The sequence below is a fragment of the Halichoerus grypus genome, chromosome 13 (genome assembly GCF_964656455.1).
Source record: "Halichoerus grypus chromosome 13, mHalGry1.hap1.1, whole genome shotgun sequence".
Lineage (NCBI taxonomy): Eukaryota > Metazoa > Chordata > Mammalia > Carnivora > Phocidae > Halichoerus > Halichoerus grypus.
In genome coordinates this window covers 72,460,472-72,482,404 of record NC_135724.1, presented here as the reverse complement: position 1 = coordinate 72,482,404, position 21,933 = coordinate 72,460,472, and the positions used below count along the sequence as shown (strand labels likewise).

The 21,933-nt window shown below is 42.0% G+C and overlaps 1 long non-coding RNA gene across 2 annotated transcripts; it reads left to right on the top strand.

Annotated features, from left to right (window-relative positions):
- Positions 1–218: 218 nt before the first annotated feature.
- LOC118539715 (uncharacterized) lies at positions 219–20,552 on the top strand. 2 transcript variants are annotated; one of them, XR_004919297.2, is made up of 4 exons: positions 219–276; positions 1,255–1,335; positions 18,950–19,123; positions 20,402–20,552. It is a non-coding gene; the product is annotated as an uncharacterized LOC118539715 (long non-coding RNA). The 2 variants fall into 2 exon arrangements; XR_013443466.1 differs by lacking the exon at positions 219–276 and adding an exon at positions 339–393.
- Positions 20,553–21,933: the final 1,381 nt, after the last annotated feature.

Here is a 21,933-nt window from a genome sequence, read left to right as displayed (position 1 = left end):
GCGAGTCTAGGAAAATATTTGGCTTTCCTCCTCGAAATTTACAACTCAACTTTCTGAAAAAATCACTGAGACCACTCTTTAGAGTTCTTTCTCATCTGTGGACGTATTACGGCAGTTTTAATGTTTAAACGAACGCAGCTATTCAGGCGTTTCTATAACCATCCTGGTGACGATCGCTTGACTGTATGAGCCCCGTTGCATGTTGGGATGGAGAGTGGCGGAAGGCTATCGACTGCGCAGTACCCTCTGGGATACAGAGGAAAGCCACACTCTGAGGTGAGTGAGCGCCAGTGGCGTTGTCACGGTAACGGTTGCTAGGCGCCCTCGGAACGAGGCTCCTCCTGAGGAAAAGCGGCCGCCAGGGGCACTTAGGCTGGGCTGTTCTCCCCGCAGGTCACCTGTGGCTTTCCCTTTGGTTCATTGGCTTTTAGGGGGATAAAGTGGATCAAAAGCAGACTTTTTTCCTCAGAGAAGTACAGTGACCCGAGAGGCCACTTACATGTTCTGAGCCTTAGCGGTGAATTGAAAAATGACAAAAGGCGAAGCAGAACTATAGAACTTGTGGTATATTTTAAATGTATATTTAGTGCGTTTGAGCTTTTGGTATATACATATTACCTTCCGTATTGTGAACCTCAAAGGATAATTACAAGGTTTATACAAATATTCACACCACCTTCGGATGGTGTGTGATGTGGAGAACAAAGGCAAAAGAAATATAGAAAAAAAATTAAATTTCCTTATAACGTACAGCCCATTGACAAGTACTTGGGACAGACAAGGTGACCTTCCTCCAGGAACTCAGCTGCCTCAATGTTAATACTTGGCTAGAAGCAAAAGGCAACCTTAGCTTGACATTAGCTCAACCGCCAGGATCTATAAGTCTTCTTTAACATATGAAAATCCCTTTGGAAACTTCTTTTATCTCTATCCACCCCTCACCCCCAAGTTATATGTTTAGCAATTGTCCCCCAAACATATGGCCCACTGATGTACATTGGAAGGGTCTCATGACTAATATTCTACTAGACAGTAGTAAAAGACCCCTCAAGGTCCTGGAAACCTTGCTTCCAAATTCCTTAGGGACTTAGGCTATCCCTAACCCCGTCCCAGCTTGAAAGTATATAATCAGCCACTCCTCACGACCCCAGTGCAGCTCCTTCTGTCCATGGGTCCTGTCCCTGTGCTTTAACAAAATCACCTTTTTTGCAACATAAAACATCTCAAGAATTCTTTCTTGACCGTTCCCTCCAGATGCCATCTCACATCATTTTGGTGTCCCCAACATGCAGCCTGAGTCTTCTCATCTGGCCTCTGATCCTCGGTGCAAACTTGGTAAGTACTTTCTCTTCTCTTCTTTTACTTTCATTTCAGGGGCTTTTCAAGGAGTACGGTCTTATTGGAACACTTTCATGTCGATTGCTGAGGCTGCGATCTTCTAGCTCATAGTTGCTCTACGGGAAGGAAAAAGCCTGCCTTTTGGCTGGAAGTTAGTCCCCTGGCCGGAATGAAAATAAGACCCAGAAACTTGATGTCCTCTCTTCATATCTGTCCTTATACAAACTTGTCTTTTTGGTCGGGAGTGGGGGGGCACGGGAGAGCCACCTAAGTCACTAGGTCAGCTGCCAATCTTTTTTTTTTTTTTTTTTTTTCTGTTTATTACTATTTTTTTTTAATTTTTTTATTGTTATGTTAATCCCCATACATTACATCATTAGTTTTAGATATAGTGTTCCATGATTCATTGTTTGTGCATAACACCCAGTGCTCCATGCAGAACGTGCCCTCCTCAATACCCATCACCAGGCTAACCCATCCTCCCAACCCCCTCCCCTCTAGAACCCTCAGTTTGTTTTTCAGAGTCCATTGTCTCTCATGGTTCTTCTCCCCCTCCGATTTCCCCCCCTTCATTCTTCCCCTCCTGCTACATTCTTCTTCTTCTTTTTTTCTTTCTTAACATATATTGCATTATTTGTTTCAGAGGTACAGATCTGAGATTCAACAGTCTTGCACAATTCACAGCGCTTACCAGAACACATACCCTCCCCAGTGTCCATCACCCAGTCACCCCATCCCTCCCACCCCACCCCCCACTCCAGCAACCCTCAGTTTGTTTCCTGAGATTAAGAATTCCTCATATCAGTGAGGTCATATGATACATGTCTTTCTCTGTTTGACTTATTTCGCTCAGCATAATACCCTCCAGTTCCATCCACGTCGTTGCAAATGGCAAGATCTTATTCCTTTTGATGGCTGCATAATATTCCATTGTATATATATACCACATCTTCTTTATCCATTCATCTGTCGATGGACATCTTGGCTCTTTCCACAGTTTGGCTATTGTGGACATTGCTGCTATAAACATCGGGGTGCACGTAGCCTTTCGGGTCCCTACTTTTGTATCTTTGGGGTAAATACCCAGTAGTGCAATTGCTGGATCATATGGTAGCTCTATTTTCAACTTTTTGAGGAACCTCCATACTGTTTTCCAGAGTGGCTGCACCAGCTTGCATTCCCACCAACAGTGTAGGAGGGTTCCCCTTTCTCTGCATCCTCGCCAACATCTGTCATTTCCTGACTTGTTAATTTTAGCCATTCTGACTGGTGTGAGGTGGTATCTCATTGAGGTTTTGATTTGGATTTCCCTGATGCCGAGCGATATTGAACACTTTTTCATGTGTCTGTTGGCCATTTGGATGTCTTCTTTGGAAAAATGTCTGTTCATGTCTTCTGCCCATTTCTTGATTGGATTCTTTGTTCTTTTGGTGTTGAGTTTGATGAGTTCTTTATAGATTTTGGATACTAGCCCTTTATCTGATATGTCATTTGCAAATATCTTCTCCCATTCTGTCAGTTGTCTTTTGGTTTTGTTGACTGTTTCCTTTGCTTTGCAAAAGCTTTTTATCTTGATGAAGTCCCAATAGTTCATTTTTGCCCTTGCTTCCCTTGCCTTTGGCGATGTTTCTAGGAAGAAGTTGCTGCGGCTGAGGTCGAAGAGGTTGCTGCCTGTGTTCTCCTTTAGGATTTTGATGGACTCCTGTCTCACATTGAGGTCTTTCAACCATTTGGAGTCTATTTTTGTGTGTGGTGTAAGGAAATGGTCCAGTTTCATTCTTCTGCATGTGGCTGTCCAATTTTCCCAACACCATTTGTTGAAGAGACTGTCTTTTTTCCATTGGACATTCTTTCCTGCTTTGTCAAAGATTAGTTGACCATAGAGTTGAGGGTCCATTTCTGGGCTCTCTATTCTGTTCCATTGATCTATGTGTCTGTTTTTGTGCCAGTACCATACTGTCTTGATGATGACAGCTTTGTAGTAGAGCTGGAAGTCTGGAATTGTGATGCCGCCAGCTTTGCTTTTCTTTTTCAACATTCCTCTGGCTATGCGGGGTCTTTTCTGGTTCCATACAAATTTTAGGATTATTTGTTCCATTTCTTTGAAGAAAGTGGATGGTATTTTGATGGGGATTGCATTGAATGTGTAGATTGCTCTAGGTAGGATTGACATCTTCACAATATTTGTTCTTCCAATCCATGAGCATGGAACGTTTTTCCATTTCTTTGTGTCTTCCTCAATTTCTTTCATGAGTATTTTATAGTTTTCTGAGTACAGATCCTTTGCCTCTTTGGTTAGATTTATTCCTAGGTATCTTATGGTTTTGGGTGCAATTGTAAATGGGATCGACTCCTTAATTTCTCTTTCTTCTGACTTGTTGTTGGTGTATAGGAATGCCACTGACTTCTGTGCATTGATTTTATATCCTGCCACTTGACTGAATTCCTGTATGAGTTCTAGCAATTTTGGGGTGGAGTCTTTGGGATTTTCCACATAAAGTATCATATCATCTGCAAAGAGTGAGAGTTTGACTTCTTCTTTGCCGATTTGGATGCCTTTGATTTCTTTTTGTTGTCTGATTGCTGTGGCTAGGACTTCCAATACTATATTGAATAGCAGTGGTGATAGTGGACATCCCTGCCGCGTTCCTGACCTTAGGGGGAAAGCTCTCAGTTTTTCCCCATTGAGAATGATATTCGCTGTAGGTTTTTCATAGATGGCTTTTATGATATTGAGGTATGTACCCTCTATCCCTATACTCTGAAGAGTTTTGATCAAGAAAGGATGCTGTACTTTGTCAAATGCTTTTTCTGCATCTATTGAGAGGATCATATGATTCTTGTTCTTTCTTTTGTTAATGTATTGTATCACGTTGATTGATTTGCGGATGTTGAACCAACCTTGCAGCCCAGGGATAAATCCCACTTGGTCGTGGTGAATAATCCTTTTAATGTACTGTTGGATCCTATTGGCTAGTATTTTGGTGAGAATTTTTGCATCCATGTTCATCAGGGATATTGGTCTGTAAGTCTCCTTTTTGATGGGGTCTTTGTCTGGTTTTGGGATCAAGGTAATGCTGGCCTCATAAAATGAGTTTGGAAGTTTTCCTTCCATTTCTATTTTTTGGAACAGTTTCAGAAGGATAGGTATTAATTCTTCTTGAAATGTTTGGTAGAATTCCCCTGGGAAGCCATCTGGCCCTGGGCTTTTGTGTTTTGGGAGATTTTTGATGACTGCTTCTATTTCCTTAGTGGTTATAGGTCTGTTCAGGTGTTCTATTTCTTCCTGGTTCAGTTTTGGTAGTTGATACATCTCTAGGAATGCATCCATTACTTCCAGGTTATCTAATTTGCTGGCATAGAGTTGCTCATAATATGTTCTTATAATTGTTTGTATTTCTTTGGTGTTGGTTGTGATTTCTCCTCTTTCATTCATGATTTTGTTGATTTGGGTCATTTCTCTTTTCTTTTTGATAAGTCTGGCCAGGGGCTTATCAATCTTGTTAATTCTTTCAAAGAACCAGCTCCTAGTTTCGTTGATCTGTTCTACTGTTCTTTTGGTTTCTATTTCATTGATTTCTGCTCTGATCTTTATTATTTCTCTTCTCCTGCTGGGTTTAGGCTTTATTTGCTGTTCTTTCTCCAGCTCCTTTAGGTGTAGGGTTAGGTTGTGTACTTGAGACCTTTCTTGTTTCTTGAGAAAGGCTTGTATTGCTATATACTTTCCTCTTAGGACTGCCTTTGCTGTATCCCAAAGATTTTGAATAGTTGTGTTTTCATTTTCATTGGTTTCCATGAATTTTTTTAATTCTTCTTTAATTTCCTGGTTGACCCATTCATTCTTCAGTAGGATGCTCTTTAGCCTCCATGTATTTGAGTTCTTTCCGACTTTCCTCTTGTGATTGAGTTCTAGTTTCAAAGCATTGTGGTCTGAAAATAGGCAGGGAATGATCCCAATCTTCTGGTACCGGTTGAGACCTGATTTATGACCTAGGATGTGATCGATTCTGGAGAATGTTCCATGGGCACTAGAGAAGAATGTGTATTCCGTTGCTTTGGGATGGAATGTTCTGAATATGTCTGCGAAGTCCATTTGGTCCAGTGTGTCATTTAAAGTCTTTATTTCCTTGTTGATCTTTTTCAGCTGCCAATCTTAAGACTCCTGTGTGAGGTTTCTTCCTCATTGGCCTAATGTGGTCCCCTCCCCATCTCTGGTCAAGCCACTTCTGGCCGTGAGACCTCCATTCGGAGCTAGCCAAAACCAGTACCCACCCAACTGAATTAAAACCCAACCCGGGACATTTCCTAGGGAAGTTAGCTGTAAGGACTACATGTGTTAGAATGTCACTTAGATCATGATGGATTTCCACCTTAACTGTTTTCCATCAATGTCCCCTACTAACTACTTAATTTACAAAATTGGGTAATTTCCCCTTGTAAAACTTTTCTAGTGTTTTCCATGGGTTAAAAAGGACGGGTTCTTCGTGGCAAGGCAAGGCATGGCATGGCATCTCGGTGCATACACCGGCACCCATTTGTAGTCTAGAATGCAATGGGGAAGCAGGGGGACACTAGCATCCGCCTATAGGGCAGGGTGGTGATCATAGTGATATCATTCAAGGGACACCTCGAGTCACTTTTGACACCTGGAACCTCTGACATATCCTGTGTGGGAAGCCCCCGGGAGTCGGGGTGGGGGAGGTGGATTTTCTTGGCAATGGACCAAGAAACTCTTCCTCAGTTCCCAAGGACTCTCCCTTGGAATGCCTTTTAACCCACTGGAAACAATTAGGATTGCAAAATTTAGGAAAGGACTGATCTTCTGGAACACTGAATGACCTCAGTATAGTTTGTCAGATCTCTTCTGCAGGAAACAGGGCAAATAGACTGAAGTACCCTAGGTCCCTAGGTCCAGGCCTTCATGGCTCAAAATCAGGACCCGGACCTAAGGGCCTCTTGCAGAATGTGTCTGGCCACAAATCAGACTGATAAACTCCCACCTGACATATTGGATGATAATTAACTAAATAGGCCTCCTCCTGATCAATCCAGGTTGCTGGAAGAAACACAGGCCATCCCTAATGAAGGGGATGCTGATCCTCTCTTACTGATCCTCCTCCTAATAGATGTGGGGGCTTCTCCCTCATTCATTTCCCAGATTAAAGGCTATGATAATTGGAGCTAACTGTGGTTAGTCTACCTTAGGATGAGAACTTTAAGGAATATTCCCCCAGCAGCTGCTGAAACTCCTTTTGTTTTGAGGAAGTTCCCTGTCTTCTGACGTGGGCTGCATATTCCCCTGTGTTGGTGGAAAAAACATGGTGTCTGCTCATCTGTCTGAGCTGACAAGGTTTAGAACTGGGAGTCCTCTCGCCTCTTCTACCAACCCCTCCTCCTGTTTCTGCACCACTTTGGGTGCTGCCTGCATAACTAGTTCCTTTTTTTTTTTTTTTTTTTTTAAGATTTTACTTATTTATTCACAAGAGACAGAGAGAGGCAGAGGGAGAGGGAGAAGCAGGCTCCCTGCGGGGAAGGGAGCCGGATGCGGGACTCGATCCCAGGACCCTGAGATCATGACCCGAGCTGAAGGCAGACACTTAACCCGACTGAGCCACCCAGGTGCCCCCATAAGTAGTTCCTATACCATCCTGAGTGCCTCTGGCACCATTGGCTCCTCCTCCTACCCTCGCGGTCAAGGAGAGAAGAGCACCTCCTTGGACTTAACACCACCCACTTCAAATTTCCCCACCAGTGCCTCAGGTAAAAATTGACAAGGGGGAACAAATTGATTGACTTTTAAGTGGACCCAGGTGGGACACAATTCAGTATTTAGACTAATTTAAGTTTGTTAGTTTAATTAAGGTAGGTATGTCTTTAGAGTTATCGGCATTAAATAGGAAACCTTTATTCTCCCAAGGCTTAGCGAAGGTCAAATAAGCTCATGTTATCTCTGTTGCAATTTGTCAGCAAAAAATGACTTAAATGGTGGTTAATTCTGTCTGTCTCAAAGTTTTCATGTGTAATTGTTAAGATAGCTTTCAAAGTCTGAAACTTTAAAGTTTTCCTTGGATGATAAATTGGAACTGAATTCATTGGACATCTAAGTCTTTTCCAAATGAGATAAAATACTAAAGCATTGATTACTGAACGTAGGTTTGCGCTTTTGCCTTCTTATTGCAGAGAAACTAAGGATATTTAAGTCTCTTGGAAAACATGCTTTGTGTTTAGTTGATTCATAAATCTGCCATTTAAGAATTCTGGTATAACTGTTCACAGTTGGTTACTACTTAGTTTCCACTGGAGACTGAGGTTTCTAAGAGTTAAAATTCTGCTAAATGTAATTAAGACTGGTGGAAATAAGAAAAGCAACTCTATGTAGGAAAGTTGGAGATGCGTTAAGAAAGGTACAAGGAATGGGAATACATTTTCATGGAAGGAAAGAGAAAGTAATTTAGTCCTAAAATGAGACTGGCTGTTTGACAACAAAAGGCTTGAGACAGAATCTGAATGCAAAGTAAAGTTGTAGAAGGTTTGTGAAGGGAAATGGAAAGGAATTTTTTATGTGGTCAGGACAAAGATTGAAATGAATGGATTTTAAAAAGTACACTGGTATGGGGCGCCCGGGTGGCTCAGTTGGTGTGTCTGCCTTCCGCTCAGGTCATGATCCCCGGGGTCCTGGGACTGAGCCCTGCATTGGGCTCCCTTCTCGGTGGGGAGTCTGCTTCTCCCTCTGCCTCTGCCCCTTCTCATGCTCTCTCTCTCTCTCAAATAAATAAAATCTTAAAAAAAAAAAAGTACACTGGTGTAAGATTGAAATTCTGCTTTGTCTCTGTTAAAAAGACAAAGTTTTCTTGGATTCCTGATCTGCTCTTGATAAGAAAATGTAAACAAAGTTTTCTCTTTTCTTTATCTGCCCAGAAAAACCAGTTTCTGTGTTTTGTCTTTATCAGGTCTTTGAATAGCTGTAATTCTATTTAGGCATGTACTTTAAAACTTTCTGAGGTTTTTATTTTTATTTTTTAAAGATTTTATTTATTTATTTGACAGAGAGATAGAGAGCGAGCACAAGTAGGCAGAGTGGCAGGCAGAGGGAGAGGGAGAAGCAGGCTCTCTGCTGAGCAGGGAGCCAGACGTGGGGCTTGATCCCAGGACCCCAGGATCACGACCTGAGCCGAAGGCAGCCGCTTAACCAACTGAGCCACCCAAGCACCCCCTAAAACTTTCTAAGGTTTTTAAACAAACATCCAACAAAGTCTCTGACTAATTAGGCTTGTTTATTTGGTATGTTATGTTCTGGTATAAGATCATCATTCAATATTCTGATTATTGAAATGTTATATGTCACAGAAATAACTGAATTTCCTTGTCAGCTACATCATAATGAACTCTCGGATCTTTAACCACGTCCATTTTTTAGTCTTTTGTCATTTATAGTTACTGCTCTTATTCCCTTACAAAACATGTTTCATCTTCAAGGAGATTCATTAAAAGGACTTTTAGGACAAATACAGTTATTCGCTATCTTTAAGATCATAAAACTGAAATGGCTAAGAAATTCCAGAACTAACTAAAAAGCTGCATTAGTAACATACAAGAATTGGTAACACGGGACTAAATGACTTGAGGAACATGATTATAGTTTTTAACTCGTTTGAAACATTGCTGGTTCCCTAATGTTTGCTCTTATAGATTAAGGAAGATATCTTAAGATAGAAGATATCTATGACTTACAGAGATATGTTTATTTGTAAGGGATAAAGTATTCATTTGTGTATATGAAGGGATATATATGTAAGAGATAAACTGTTCATATATGTAAGGGATAAAATATTCATTTGTGAACAAATTGAAATATTTAACTTTCTACCTGAACCCTCTGAAATTCAAAAAATCTCAGTATTTTCTCTCCTAGTAATCATAGTTATTTGCTTAAGTTCAATAAGAATCTGTTCTCCTTGTAACAGGACACCATTGGAAACATTGGTTATTTTACCAAGGCTTTGACTGGAATGCCATATTTGAGAGAGACATGCATAGACTCAAATATGACCAGATTTAAGGAACTGAGGTTGACATCATGAAACATGGAGCCATAAAGCGCCTTGGAACTGTTGGCCTGACACCTTGCTTACAGAGTTCCCAGCAGCCTCACCAGGTGCATAAAGAATGTCACTTCCTGGCAGGTGCAAGAACCTCAGGATATTTTAGGGACCTCGAGAAGAGGAATTTGTCCAAATCTACAGGTATTGCAGGCATGTCTGATGACAAGTATTTGGCTTCGCTTCTGGCCCAGAGAGGCTACTAAAAGTTCAGTCTAGATTCAGTCAGAAGGCTGAAGAGTTCCAGCAAAGCAAATTTTGAAAGATCTGTATGATCAATCACTATTCTTGCTGAGCTTATGTAAATAATTAGGCCAAGTTTGTTAAAATTGGACTTGTTTTTCAAATGAATTAGGCTTGATTTGGCTATCTTTAGAAATAAGAGTAATTATAGAGAAAAATTATTTCAATAACACACCCTTGCAAATGTTAAATTCTAGTTCTAATTGTCTTTGAATGTTGTTTGCCTAAGCTAGACAACTTGAAGTAAACTTCAGGGAAATTGCCACAATAGCTCACGTATACACAATCTTCTTGTTATTCTGTGGGGATAATAACAGGACCCCATGGGCATATGATTATTTGAACAGCTGGAAACTGGAATAGATTCCCCAACAATTGTATAACTCAGCTATCACCTTGACCAATTCTGTGTGGCTGGGATGACAAAATCATTCTTTAAAAGCCAGAGTGTAGGGGCGCCTGGGTAGCTCAGTCGTTAAGCATCTGCCTTCGGCTCAGGTTATCTCAGGGTCCTGGGATTGAGTCAAACATCGGGCTCCCTGCTCAGCAGGAAGCCTGCTTCTCCCTCTTCCACTCCCCCTGCTTGTGTTCCCTCTCTCGCTGTGTCTCTCTCTGTCAAATAAATAGAATCTTTAAAAAAAGAGACACAGCAAGAGAGGGAACACAAGCAGGGGGAGTGGGAGAAGCAGGCTTCCCTCGGAGCAGGGAGCCCGATGTGGGGCTCGATCCCAGGACCCTGGGATCATGACCTGAGCTGAAAGCAGACGCTTAACGACTGAGCCACCCAGGCGCCCCAATAGATAAAATCTTAAAAAAAAAAAAAAAGCCAGAGCATACCCCACTCCGTGGGGTTAACTATGGACTTATGGAAATAATGGATGGCTATCATATCACAAATCATTATTCTCCAGGCCACTGACTGGTTTGCTACTGACTGGACAAGGAGGCCCAAAACTAGATGGCTGGCTCCCCAGGCCTAAGGGGACCCAATGGCTTGCAGCTCTAACTCATGGCCATGGCTTCCCTGAAACTGGATAGGCCGCTGTACTCTGGGTTTTGCCTGCATGCACAGACACATTATTAAAACCATTACCAACCCAGCCAACCTTGCAAATTTAAAACAACGGTGGACACGTTCTGTGTTTAATTGATATGAACACCTAGCATCCTTCTTTAGGACTGAAGGATGTCATTTGGCACATGGAAGCTCTTAATAAGTACACAACTAGGTGGCATTAGATGTTTTAACTGCTGCACAAGGTAGAACTTATGCTAGCATAAAAACAGAATGCTGTGTATACATTCCAGATTAGCACAAAAATATTTCTGGGTTTCTAACTGACATGAATACTCAAACTGGCACTTTAATTTCAATGTATTGTACGATCCTTGTATGTGGACCTCCCCAAATGGAAAGGATCATCCATTGGCTTGAAGTTATGGCAGTAAAGGAGTCTTGGCACCAGGTAGGGATGATGTGGGATCGTGGAGCCCAATGGTCAAGAAAGAATTCTTGAGATGTTTTATGGTGTGAAAAAGGTGATTTTGTTAAACAACGGGGACAGGACGCATGGGCAGAAAGAGCTGCATTCTAAGTGTGAGGAGTGACTGATTATATATATAGGGTTTTCTATCCTATGGAGGGGAACATGACCTTAGGGCTCCAGGAAGTTGAGTCTATGGGTTTCTGGAAGTCTGATTATTCTCAAGATGGGCTTTCCTTATAAATCATTAAGACAGTGACAAACTGATGGAGTTTCATGTCCTTCATGACTGTGATCTTTATCAACTGACCATTGGCTTTTTCCTTCCTTTATTCTTGGGCAGTCATGAGTGCCTGAGAAATAGTATAATATCCCACTTGATGAGGGAGCAAAAGGCAAGCTCAGAGCAAAGCACAATCTAACAGGCTGCAATCTCTACCCTCCTAAGGTAGGATCTGTGACTTTTTTTTTTTTTTTTAAGATTTTATTTGTTTGTGTGGCAGAGAGAGAAACAGAGAGAGAGCATAAGCAGGGGGAGTGGCAGAGGGAGAAGGAGAAGCAGGCTCCCCACAGAGCAGGGAGCCCAATGCGGGACTCTATCCCAGGATGCTGGGATCATGACCTGAGCCGAAGGCAGCTGAAGGCAGCTGCTTAACTGACTGAGCCATGTGTGACATTCATTCATTCCTCAGGCACTCCTGGCTGCCCAAGAGCAAGGGAAAGGGAAAAACAAATTGTTAACTGTTAGAGATCACAGTCACACAGGACATGAGTCTCCATCAATTTGCAACTGTATTAAAAATTACAAGAAAAAAGCAATTTCCAGAAATCTACAGACTCAGTTTCCTGGACTTAACATCACCCTCCCCTCCACAGGATAGAAAATCTTATATGATTAGTCTCTCCTCACACTTCGAATGCAGCTCTTTCTGCCCATGGGTCCTGTCCCCGTGCTATAATAAAAACAACCATTGTGCACAGAAAAACGTCTTGAGAATTCTTTCTCGGCCATTGGCTCCTGAACCCTGCTTCAAACCACATCACCACTCCTACCTTGGGGGGGTGGGTATGTGGAGTGTCAGTTTGCCATTTGCCCTTAGCTTGCATTTTCTTATCTCATCATTTTCCCCCTGAACAATTTTGACCCTTAATTTTTTTTTAAGGTTTTATTTATTTATTTATTTATTTATTTATTTATTTATTGGAGAGAGAGAGTGCCCGAGCAGGAGGAGGAGCAGAGGGAGAGGGAGGGGGGAAGAATCTCCAACAGACTCCGTACTGAGTGCAGAGCCCAAAGTGGGGCTCGATCTTACAACCCTGAGTTCATGACCTGAGACAAAACCAAGAGTTGGACACTTAACTGACTGAGCCACCCAGGTGCCCTGACCCTTAAATCTTTAAGGTTGTTGAAGGCAGAAGGTCTCATCTTCTGTAGCTTCTTCCTGCTGAATAGGGGCATAGAGATGCCCCGACCTATGGGTTAACGTTGGTCAGTCAGGGAATGTATAGGGTAGTTACGAAAGGCAGAGGCAGCTGAATCCAATTTGGACAGCAAAGAAGTATCTCTGTAGGCGGTAAGGACCATCTGTCAATGTGAAATTATTGTAGTGATGGAGTCTGGGCACGAAGCAAAGAAAACACTGAAAAAAAAAGACATGTTAAAAAAAAAAGAAAAAGAAAAAGGCAACATGTTAGAATTAAAATGGCTGTAAGAATGAGAAGGCCAACAAAGAGACCTTAATAGTTGACCACAGTCCTCCCCTGAACCAGGAACTTAACCAATCATTGAAAGAGAGGGAAGGATTTGTAGAGCCTTAATTTGAGTATTCATGAATTTTTTTTTTTAAGATTTTATTTATTTATTTGACAGAGAAAGAGAGAGAGCAGAAGCAGGGGGAGCAGCAGAGAGAGAGGGAGAAGGCTCTCTGCTGAGCAAGGAGCCTGATGTGAGGCTCAATCGCAGGACCCTGGGATTATGACCTGGGCTGAAGGCAGATTCTTAACCAATTGAGCCCCCCAGGCACCCCAGTATTCATAGCTTTTGGTAGTCCTGTGACATTTTTGTGATAATCTGGGATGTATACACAGCATTGTTTTAATAATGGCATGTGCACCTCCTTGTGCGGCTGTTAGGACATCTAAAGCCATTCTGAGAATCATTTAAGGCTTTAATTGTGTAGCAGGTGGTGTTAGCTATCATATACTCTGTTTTATTTAGCAAATAATTGTATAATTAATAAGAGGCACCTTTATGGAAACAAAAGAAAAATATAAGGTAATGGTGGGAGCAAATTACAAACCCAGTGTCTTGAGTCTCGGGTGCTTAAATCTAATTATCTACAAAGATGGGTTCTTGAAATGTATTTTCTCTTTATAATCACCCTCATTTTTATCAAAGATAGCCAAATCAAACAAGTCCAATTTTAACAAACTTGGCCTAATTATTTACATAAGCTCAGCAAGAATAGTGATTGATCATACAGATCTTTTAAACTCTGCTTTGCTGGAACTTTTATAAGGAATCTCAGTTAAACTTTTAGTAGCCTCTCTGGGCCAGAAGCCAAGCCAAGTGCTTGCCATCAGACATGCCTGCAATACCTGTGGATGCCAGTGAATTCCTCTTCTCAAGATCCCCCAAATATCCTGAGGTTCCTCTGCCTGCCAGGAAGTGACATTCTTTACTCACCTGGTGAGGCTTCTGGGAACTCTGTAAGCAAGGTGTCAGGCTAACATTTCCAAGGGGCTCTATTGGCTTTATAAAGTCAGCCTTTGTTCCTTAAAGCTGTATGGTTATGGAGTACCTGCGTGGCTCAGTCAGTTAGGGGTCTGACTCTTGGTTTGGGCTCAGGTCATGATCTCAGGGTTGTGAGATCCAGCCCTGATTCAGGCTGTGCCTAAAATTCTTTCCCCTCCTTCTCCCACCCTCTCTGCTCCTCCCCTGCTCTCTCTCTTCCTCTAAAAATAAATTAATAAAATCTTAACTAAAAAAAGCTGTATGGTTATATCTGAGTCTATGCATGTCTCTCAAATATGACATTCCAGTCAAAGCCTTGGTAAAATAGCCAATGTTTCCATTGGTGTCCTGTTACAAGAACAGATTCTTATTGTACTTACGCAAACAGTTGTAGTTGCTATGGAAAAAAAGAATATTCACTCAGAGTTTCCTGTATTCTGGAGGGTTTGGGTAGAGAGAAAAGTTAAAACACTTTAAATTGTTCACAAAGGAATATTTTATATTTCTGTGAGTCATGGTTATCTTAAGAGAAAGTTTCCTTAATCTGCAAGAGCAAACACTAGAGAGCCCCCAATGTTTCAAACAAGAGTCACAAAAACTATAATCATCTTCTTCAGTTCGTTTAGTTCCATGTTACTAATTCTTGTTCAGTTTGAATGCAGCTTTTAAAAGTTAGTTCTGGAAATTCTTACCCATTATAGTTTTATGATTTTAAAGATCTCAAAAACCTGTATTTGTCAGAAGCCCTTTTTATGAATCTCCTTGAAGATGAAACTTGTTTCATAAGAGATTAAGAACAATAACTATAAATGACAAAAGACTCAAAAATGGACATAGTTAAAGATCTGATATGAGAATTCATTATGATGTAGCTAACAAGGAGGTCCAGTTATTTCTGTGACACATAACACTTCAATAATCAGAATATCAAGTGATGGCCTTATACCAAAATGTATTAAAAATTTTAGGAATTGCATATAATCTCTAGAATAGTTATAGCATTTACACCATAACCTAAGGTTTATCATTTGTTTAACAGTGCTTCTGGAGTAACTTAACATACCAAATAAAAAGGCCTAATTAGTTAAAAAGACTTCATTTACAATTTAAATCTTGAGGGAGTTTGTTTAAAACCCTCAGAAAGTTTAAAAGCACATGCCTAAATAGTAATTTATTTAACCAAGGTGGCAATAAGAAATTCCCAAGGGCAAATAGGTAGGGTTACATAGTTGTTAGCAAAACTTAGCTCCTTTAATATTGAGAAGTTTTAACTATCTTAAGTAATCAAAGACCTGATAAAAACCAAACATAGAAACTTTGGTTTTCTGGGCAGACAAAAGAGAAAAAAACTGTTTACATTTTCTTATCAAGAGCAGATCAACAATCCAAGAAAACTTTGTCTTTTTAACAGAAAGAAAAGCAGAGTTGTAATCTTATACCAGTGTACTTTAAAAATCCATTCATTTCAAACTTAGTCCTGACCACTTATAAAATTCCTTTCCAGTGATTTCCCTTTGTAAACCTTTACAACTTATTCATTCAGATTTTGACTGAAGCCTTTTTTTCTCCAACAGTCTTAATTACATTTAGCAGAAGAATTTTAACTCTTAGAAACCAGTCTCCAGTGAAAACTAAATAGTAACCAATTGTGAACTGTTACACCAGAATTCTTTGAGATCTGAAATTTATAAAATTTATCTCAGATCTTTTAGATCTGAATTCTTTTAGATCTGAAATTTATGAATACATATTACAATTTTAAAAACATATTTTTCCATACTACAGTCTTTTTTTTTTTTTTTAAAGATTTTATTTATTTATTTGAGAGAGAGAGAGTGAGAGAGAGCATGAGAGGGGAGAGGGTCAGAGGGAGAAGCAGACTCCCCACTGAGCAGGGAGCCCGATGTGGGACTCGATCCTGGGACTCCAGGATCACGACCTGAGCTGAAGGCAGTTGCTTAACCAACTGAGCCACCCAGGCGCCCACTACAATCTTTTAAAAGAGCACGAAGCATGTTTACCAACAGACCCAAGTATCTTTAGTTTCTTTCCGGTAAGAAGTCAAAAGCAGAGGGGCGCCTGGGTGGCTCAGTCATTAAGTGTCTGCCTTCGGTCAGGTCATGATCCCAGGGTCCTGGGATCGAGCCCCACATCGGGCTCCCTGCTCCGTGGGAAGCCTGCTTCTCCCTCTCCCACTCCCCCTGCTTGTGTTCCCTCTCTCGCTGTGTCTCTCTCTGTCAAATAAATAAATAAAATCTTTAAAAAAAAAAAAAAAAAAAGAAGTCAAAAGCAGATAAGCCTTATGTTCAGTTATCAATGCTTCAGTACCTTATTTTATTTGGAAAAGACTTACCGTCCAGTTGTTTGGAGTGGTGGCGTTTGGAGCCGACAGCCAAGAAAGAATTCTAGAGACGTCTTTGGTGCAAAAAGGCAGTTTTATTAAAGCATGAGGACAGGACCCCTGGGCAGAAAGAGCTGCTGCCCCAGGATTGTGAGGAGCAACTGATTATATACTATAGAGTTGGCGGAGTTAAAGACAAGGGAAGTTTACAAAAGGCCTTTCATATCCTAAAGAACACTCACTGGATACTGGAGGCCTGTCTATGGTCAAGCTAAGGTTGTTTTTCCCTCTAGCAAAGCATTAACATTAAGATAGTTGGGAGTTTTCTGGAGAAATATTATACTCTGACTGCCTCAAGTATTTGTCAATGGCCTGCAGGATATAAGGAAATCTAATTTTATCTACATTTCCTTCTGCCTTTGTTCCCCACATCGCAATGAATTCAATCCAATTTATCATCCAAACAAAACCTTAGTTTCAGGTTCCAAAGACTTTGAAAGCTATCTTAACAATTACTCATGGGAACTTTGAGACAGACAAAATTAATCATTATTTTAAGTCATCTTTTAGCTGAGAAAGTGCAACAGAGATTGATGTGGTTTTGGAATACAGGTGAGGTTCAGTGGGGTGAGGTCCAGAGCCAACGACCAAGAAAGAATTCTTTAGACGTCTTTGGTCAAAACAGTGGTTTTATTAAAGCACAGGGACAGGACCTGTGGGCAGAAAGCTGCCGTACGGGGTTGTGAGGGGCGCTGATTATGTACTTGGGAGTTGGGGGAGGTAAGGAAAAGGGAGGTTTCAAAAAAGGATTTGCCTGGGCGCCTGGGTGGCTCAGTTGGTTAAGCGACTGCCTTCGGCTCAGGTCATGATCCTGGAGTCCCAGGATGGAGTCCCACATCGGGCTCCCTGATCAGCAGGGAGTCTGCTTCTCCCTCTGACCCTCCCCCCTCTCATGTGCTCTCTCTCTCTCATTCTCTCTCTCAAATAAATAAATAAAATCTTTAAAAAAAAAAAAAAAGGATTTTCCTGTCTTAAAGCAGACTCACATTGGGGCGCCTGGGTGGCTCAGTCGTTAAGCGTCTGCCTTCGGCTCAGGTCATGATCCCAGGGTCCTGGGATTGAGCCCCGCATCGGGATCCCTGCTCAGCAGGAAGCCTGCTTCTCCCTCTCCCACTCCCCCTGCTTGTGTTCCGTCTCTGTCAAATGAGTAAATAAAATCTTTAAAAAAAAAAGAAGAAGACCCACAGGATATCGGAGGCCTTGCCATTGTCAAGTTAAAGTTGTTTTTCCCTTTAGGAAGGCATTAACATGAAGACAGATGGGATCTTCCTGGAAGAATATCACACATATCCCACCCAGGAGGTGGGAGGGAGGTACCTCTGTCCATTTGCCCTGTTTCCTGCAGAAGAGATCTCACTGATACATCGTATTGAAGTTTAATGTCCCATTAATGGGCCATTTTCCTCATCTCCTAAGGAGTACTGAGGCCATGCAGTGTTGCAGAAGACCAGTGCTTTTTTTTTTTTTTAATCTTGCAATCTGAATTGTTTCCAGTGGATTAAAAGGCTTCCCAAGGGAGAGTCCTTGGAAACTGAAGATCCTATACTCCTAGAAAAGTAGAGAAGGTCCATTACCACAGAAGTCCTCCCCTCTCCCCACCCACCTGACTCCCTAGTGGCATCCCACACAGGATATGTCCGAGGTTCCTGGTGTCAAAGCAACCGGAGGAGTCCCTCAAATGAAATCGATATGATCACCACCCTGCTCTGTAGGAGGGATGCTGGGGTCCCCGCTGCTTCCATATTGCATTCTAGACTACAAATGGGTACCGGTGAATGAAACAAAATACTGTGCCGGGCTGTGAAGAGCCTGCCATTTTTAACCATGAAAAACACTAGAAAAGTTTTACAAGGGGAGATTACCCAATTTTGTAATTTAAGTAGTTAGTAGAGGACACTGATAGAAAACAGTTCAATCGGGTACTGATTTCGGCCAGCTCCCAGTGGAGGTCCCGCGGCCAGAAGCAGCTAGACCAGGGATATGAAGGGGATCACATTAGATCAATCAGGAGGAAACCTCACAATGGAGTCTTAAGATTGGCAGCCATCCTGGTGACTTAGGTGGCAGTCCTGTGCCTAAGGCAGACAACTTTGTATAAGGACAGGAATAAAGAGAGGGCATCAAGTTTCTGGGTCTTACTACCATTCCGGCCAGAGTAGTAACTTCTAGCCAAAAGGCAGGCTTTCTCCTCCCCGTAGAGTAGCCATGGGCTAGAGGATTGCAGCCTGAGCAATCTTCATGAAAGTGTTCCAGTAAGACCATACTCCTTGAAAAGCCCCTGAAATGAAAGTAAAGGAAGAGATGAGAAAGTACTCACCAAGTTTGCACCAAGGATGGGAGTCCAGCCACGGAGAAGACTCAGGCTGAGCTTTGGGACACCAAAATGATGTGAGATGTTGGGGTCTGGAAGCGAATGGTTAAGATTCTTGAGACATCTTCAGTGCAGAAAAGGTAGTTTTATTAAGGCAAAGACACAGAACCTGTGGGCAGAAAGAGCTGCATTGGGGTTGTGAGGAGCAATTGATTATACACTTTTAAGTTGGGATGGGCAGAGAGAATGGAAGTTTCCAAAAGGATTTTCATATGTTAAAGATGTACAGGATCCTGGAGATCTGGCTATTGTCAAGCTAAGGTTGCTTTTTGCCTCTAGGCCATAGAATGTCACAGCACAAAGAGTGAATCTTAATGTGTGCAAATTAACAACCACAAGAAAAGAATCAGTTAGGAGGTCCGTGGAATCCCAGGATGGAATGCCGAATGTGACAAACCAATCTTAATTTACAAATGTATGAAACAACCTTGCTGAAGAGAACTGGAGAAAAAGGTGAGGAGGAGACAGGTAACATGTCACAAATCAGTTGATCATATATGCGAGGGTTTTGTTTTGTTTTGTTTTGTTTTTTGGTCTCTCGGTTCTGTCCCATTGGTCTGTATGTATATCCTTATGCCAAACTGATGAGGAAGCAGAAGGCAAGCTGAGGACAAAGCACAAGCTGACACACACACACAGATGCACACCTAGGTGGGATCTGTATGACATTTCTCAGGCACTCCTGGTTGACCTAAAGCTAAGGGAATGAAAAACAAATGGTTAACTTACAGAGATCACAGTCCTGCAGGACATGAGTCTCCCTCAGTTTACAAAGGTCTTAGTGATTTACAAGGAAAAAGCATTTTTATCAATAACCTAACTTCCGGAAGGAAACTCCCAACTATCTCAGTGTTAATGCTTTACTAGAGGGAAAAACAACCTTAACCTGACAATGGCAAGGCCTCCAGTATCTTGTCGGTCCTCTTTAGCATATGAAAGTTCTTTTGAAAACCTCCCTTTTTCTATACCTCCCCAACTCCCGAGTATATAATCAGTCACCCCTCATAAACCAGGTACAGCAGCCCTTTCTGCCCCACGGGTCCTGTCCCCGTGCTTTAATAAAATCAGCTTTTTTTTTTTTTAAGATTTTATTTATCTCATGCAGAGAGAGAGACCGTGAAAGAGGGAACACAAGCAAGGGGAGTGGGAGAGGGAGAAGCAGGCTTCCCGCTGAACAGGGAGCCTGATGTGGGGCTCGATCTCTGGACCCTGGGGTCATGACCTGAGCCAAAGGCAGATGCTTAACGACTGAACCACCCCTAAAATCAGCTTTTTGCACCAAAGACATCTCAAGAATTCTTTCTTGGGCGCCTGGGTGGCTCAGTTGGTTGGGCGACTGCCTTCGGCTCAGGTCATGATCCTGGAGTCCCTGAATCGAGTCCCGCATCGGGCTCCCTGCTGGGCAGGGAGCCTGCTTCTCCCTCTGACCTTCCCCCATCTCATGTGCTCTCTCTCTCTGTCTCAAATAAATAAATAAAATCTTAAAAAAAAAAAAAAAAAGAATTCTTTCTTGGTCATTGGCTCCGGACCTCACCTACATCCCAAAAACTACATCAAAACTAATTAAAAAAAAAAAAATTCTCTATGCTATACTTTTCATCTCCATAACTTTTTTATTATATAACTAGAAGTTTGTATCTCCTAATCCCCTTTACCTATTTTGCCCACCCCCCTCACCTCCCCCCTGACAACCACCAGTCTGTTCTCTGTATTTAAGAATCTGTTTTGCAGGGATGCCTGGGAGGCTCAGTCAGTCAAGCACCTGCCTTTGGCTCAGGTCATGATCCCAGAGTCCTGGGATCGAGTCCTGCATCGGGCTCCTCGCTCAGCGTAGAACCTGCTTCTCCTTCTGCCTGCCGCTCCCCCTGCTTGTGCGCACTCTCTCTCTGACAAATAAATAAAATCTTAAAAAAAAAAAAAAAAGAATCTGTTTTGTTTTGTTCCTTTGTTTTAGATACTATATGAGTGAAATCATATGGTATTTGTCTTTCTCTGTCTGACTTATTTCACTTAGCATAATACACTCTAGGTACATACATGTTGTTGCAAATGGCAAGATTTCATTCTTTTTTATGGCTGAGTAATATTCCATTGTACATATATACCACATTTCTTTATCCATTCATCTATCCATGGACACTGGGGTTTCTTCCATATCTTGGCTATTGTAAATAATGCTGCAATGAATATAGGGGTATATATATCTTTTCAAATTAGTGGTTTTGGTTTCTTTGGGTAAATACCTGGTCATAGAATTATTAGATTATGTGGTATTTCTATTTTTTTAAGATTTTATTTATTTATTTGACAGAGAGAGAGAGAGCACAAGCAGGGGGAGCAGCAGAGGCAGAGGGAGAAGCGGGCTCCCCGCTGAGCAGGGAGCCCGATGCGGGGCTCGATCCCAGGACCCCAGGATCACGACCTGAGCCGAAGGCAGACACTCAACCGACTGAGCCACTCAGGTGCCCTCTATTTTTAATTTTTTGAGGAACCTCCATACTGTTTCCCACATGGGAAGTATAATCAAGGCTTTATGGAACTAGAGGGCCTAAGTAAACAACATGAACTGGTAGCCTAAGGCCTCTCTGTTGCATACAACAGTTGCTCCAGAATCCCTCCCCACTTTGCACCTAAGGCTGTATGGAGGTCCCGAATGACTAGCTGAAGGAGGAGGAAAAGACTCAAGTTTGATTTATGGATGGGTAGGCTCAGTATACAGGTACAAGGCAAAAATAGACCATATCTACATTATAGCTACTTCCAGGGTTGGTCTTGAAAGACAGTGGAGATGGAAACTCTTTCCAATGGGTGGGGCTGTAACTAGTCATCAGCTACTTATGGCAAGTAAAGTGGCCCAAGGTAAGAATACATATGGATTCCTGGGCGGTAGTCAATGGTTTGAGTGTCTGGTCAAGGGTCTGGAAAGGAAAGAACTAGAATGTAGAGATAAGGAGGTTTGGGGTAGAGGTATGTTGATGGACACAAGGATGAAAGTAATAGAGAAAACACTGATCCCCCAATACGCCACTGTTCCTTGAGGAGGCCAGCTGGCCACTCAATGGCAGTTCAGCTACAAGGCACATTTTCTGTTCTGGGAAGGTCACTGGTTTGTCCTCATAGGGAAAGATATCTAATCTGGGTAGGGGTTTGCCTTTTCTGCCCGGAGAGTCTCAGCCAACACCACTATCCAGCAGCCTGTGGAATGCCTGATACGGGCATGGGATCCCACATGTCATTGCATTCAACCAGAGGACCCATTTCTC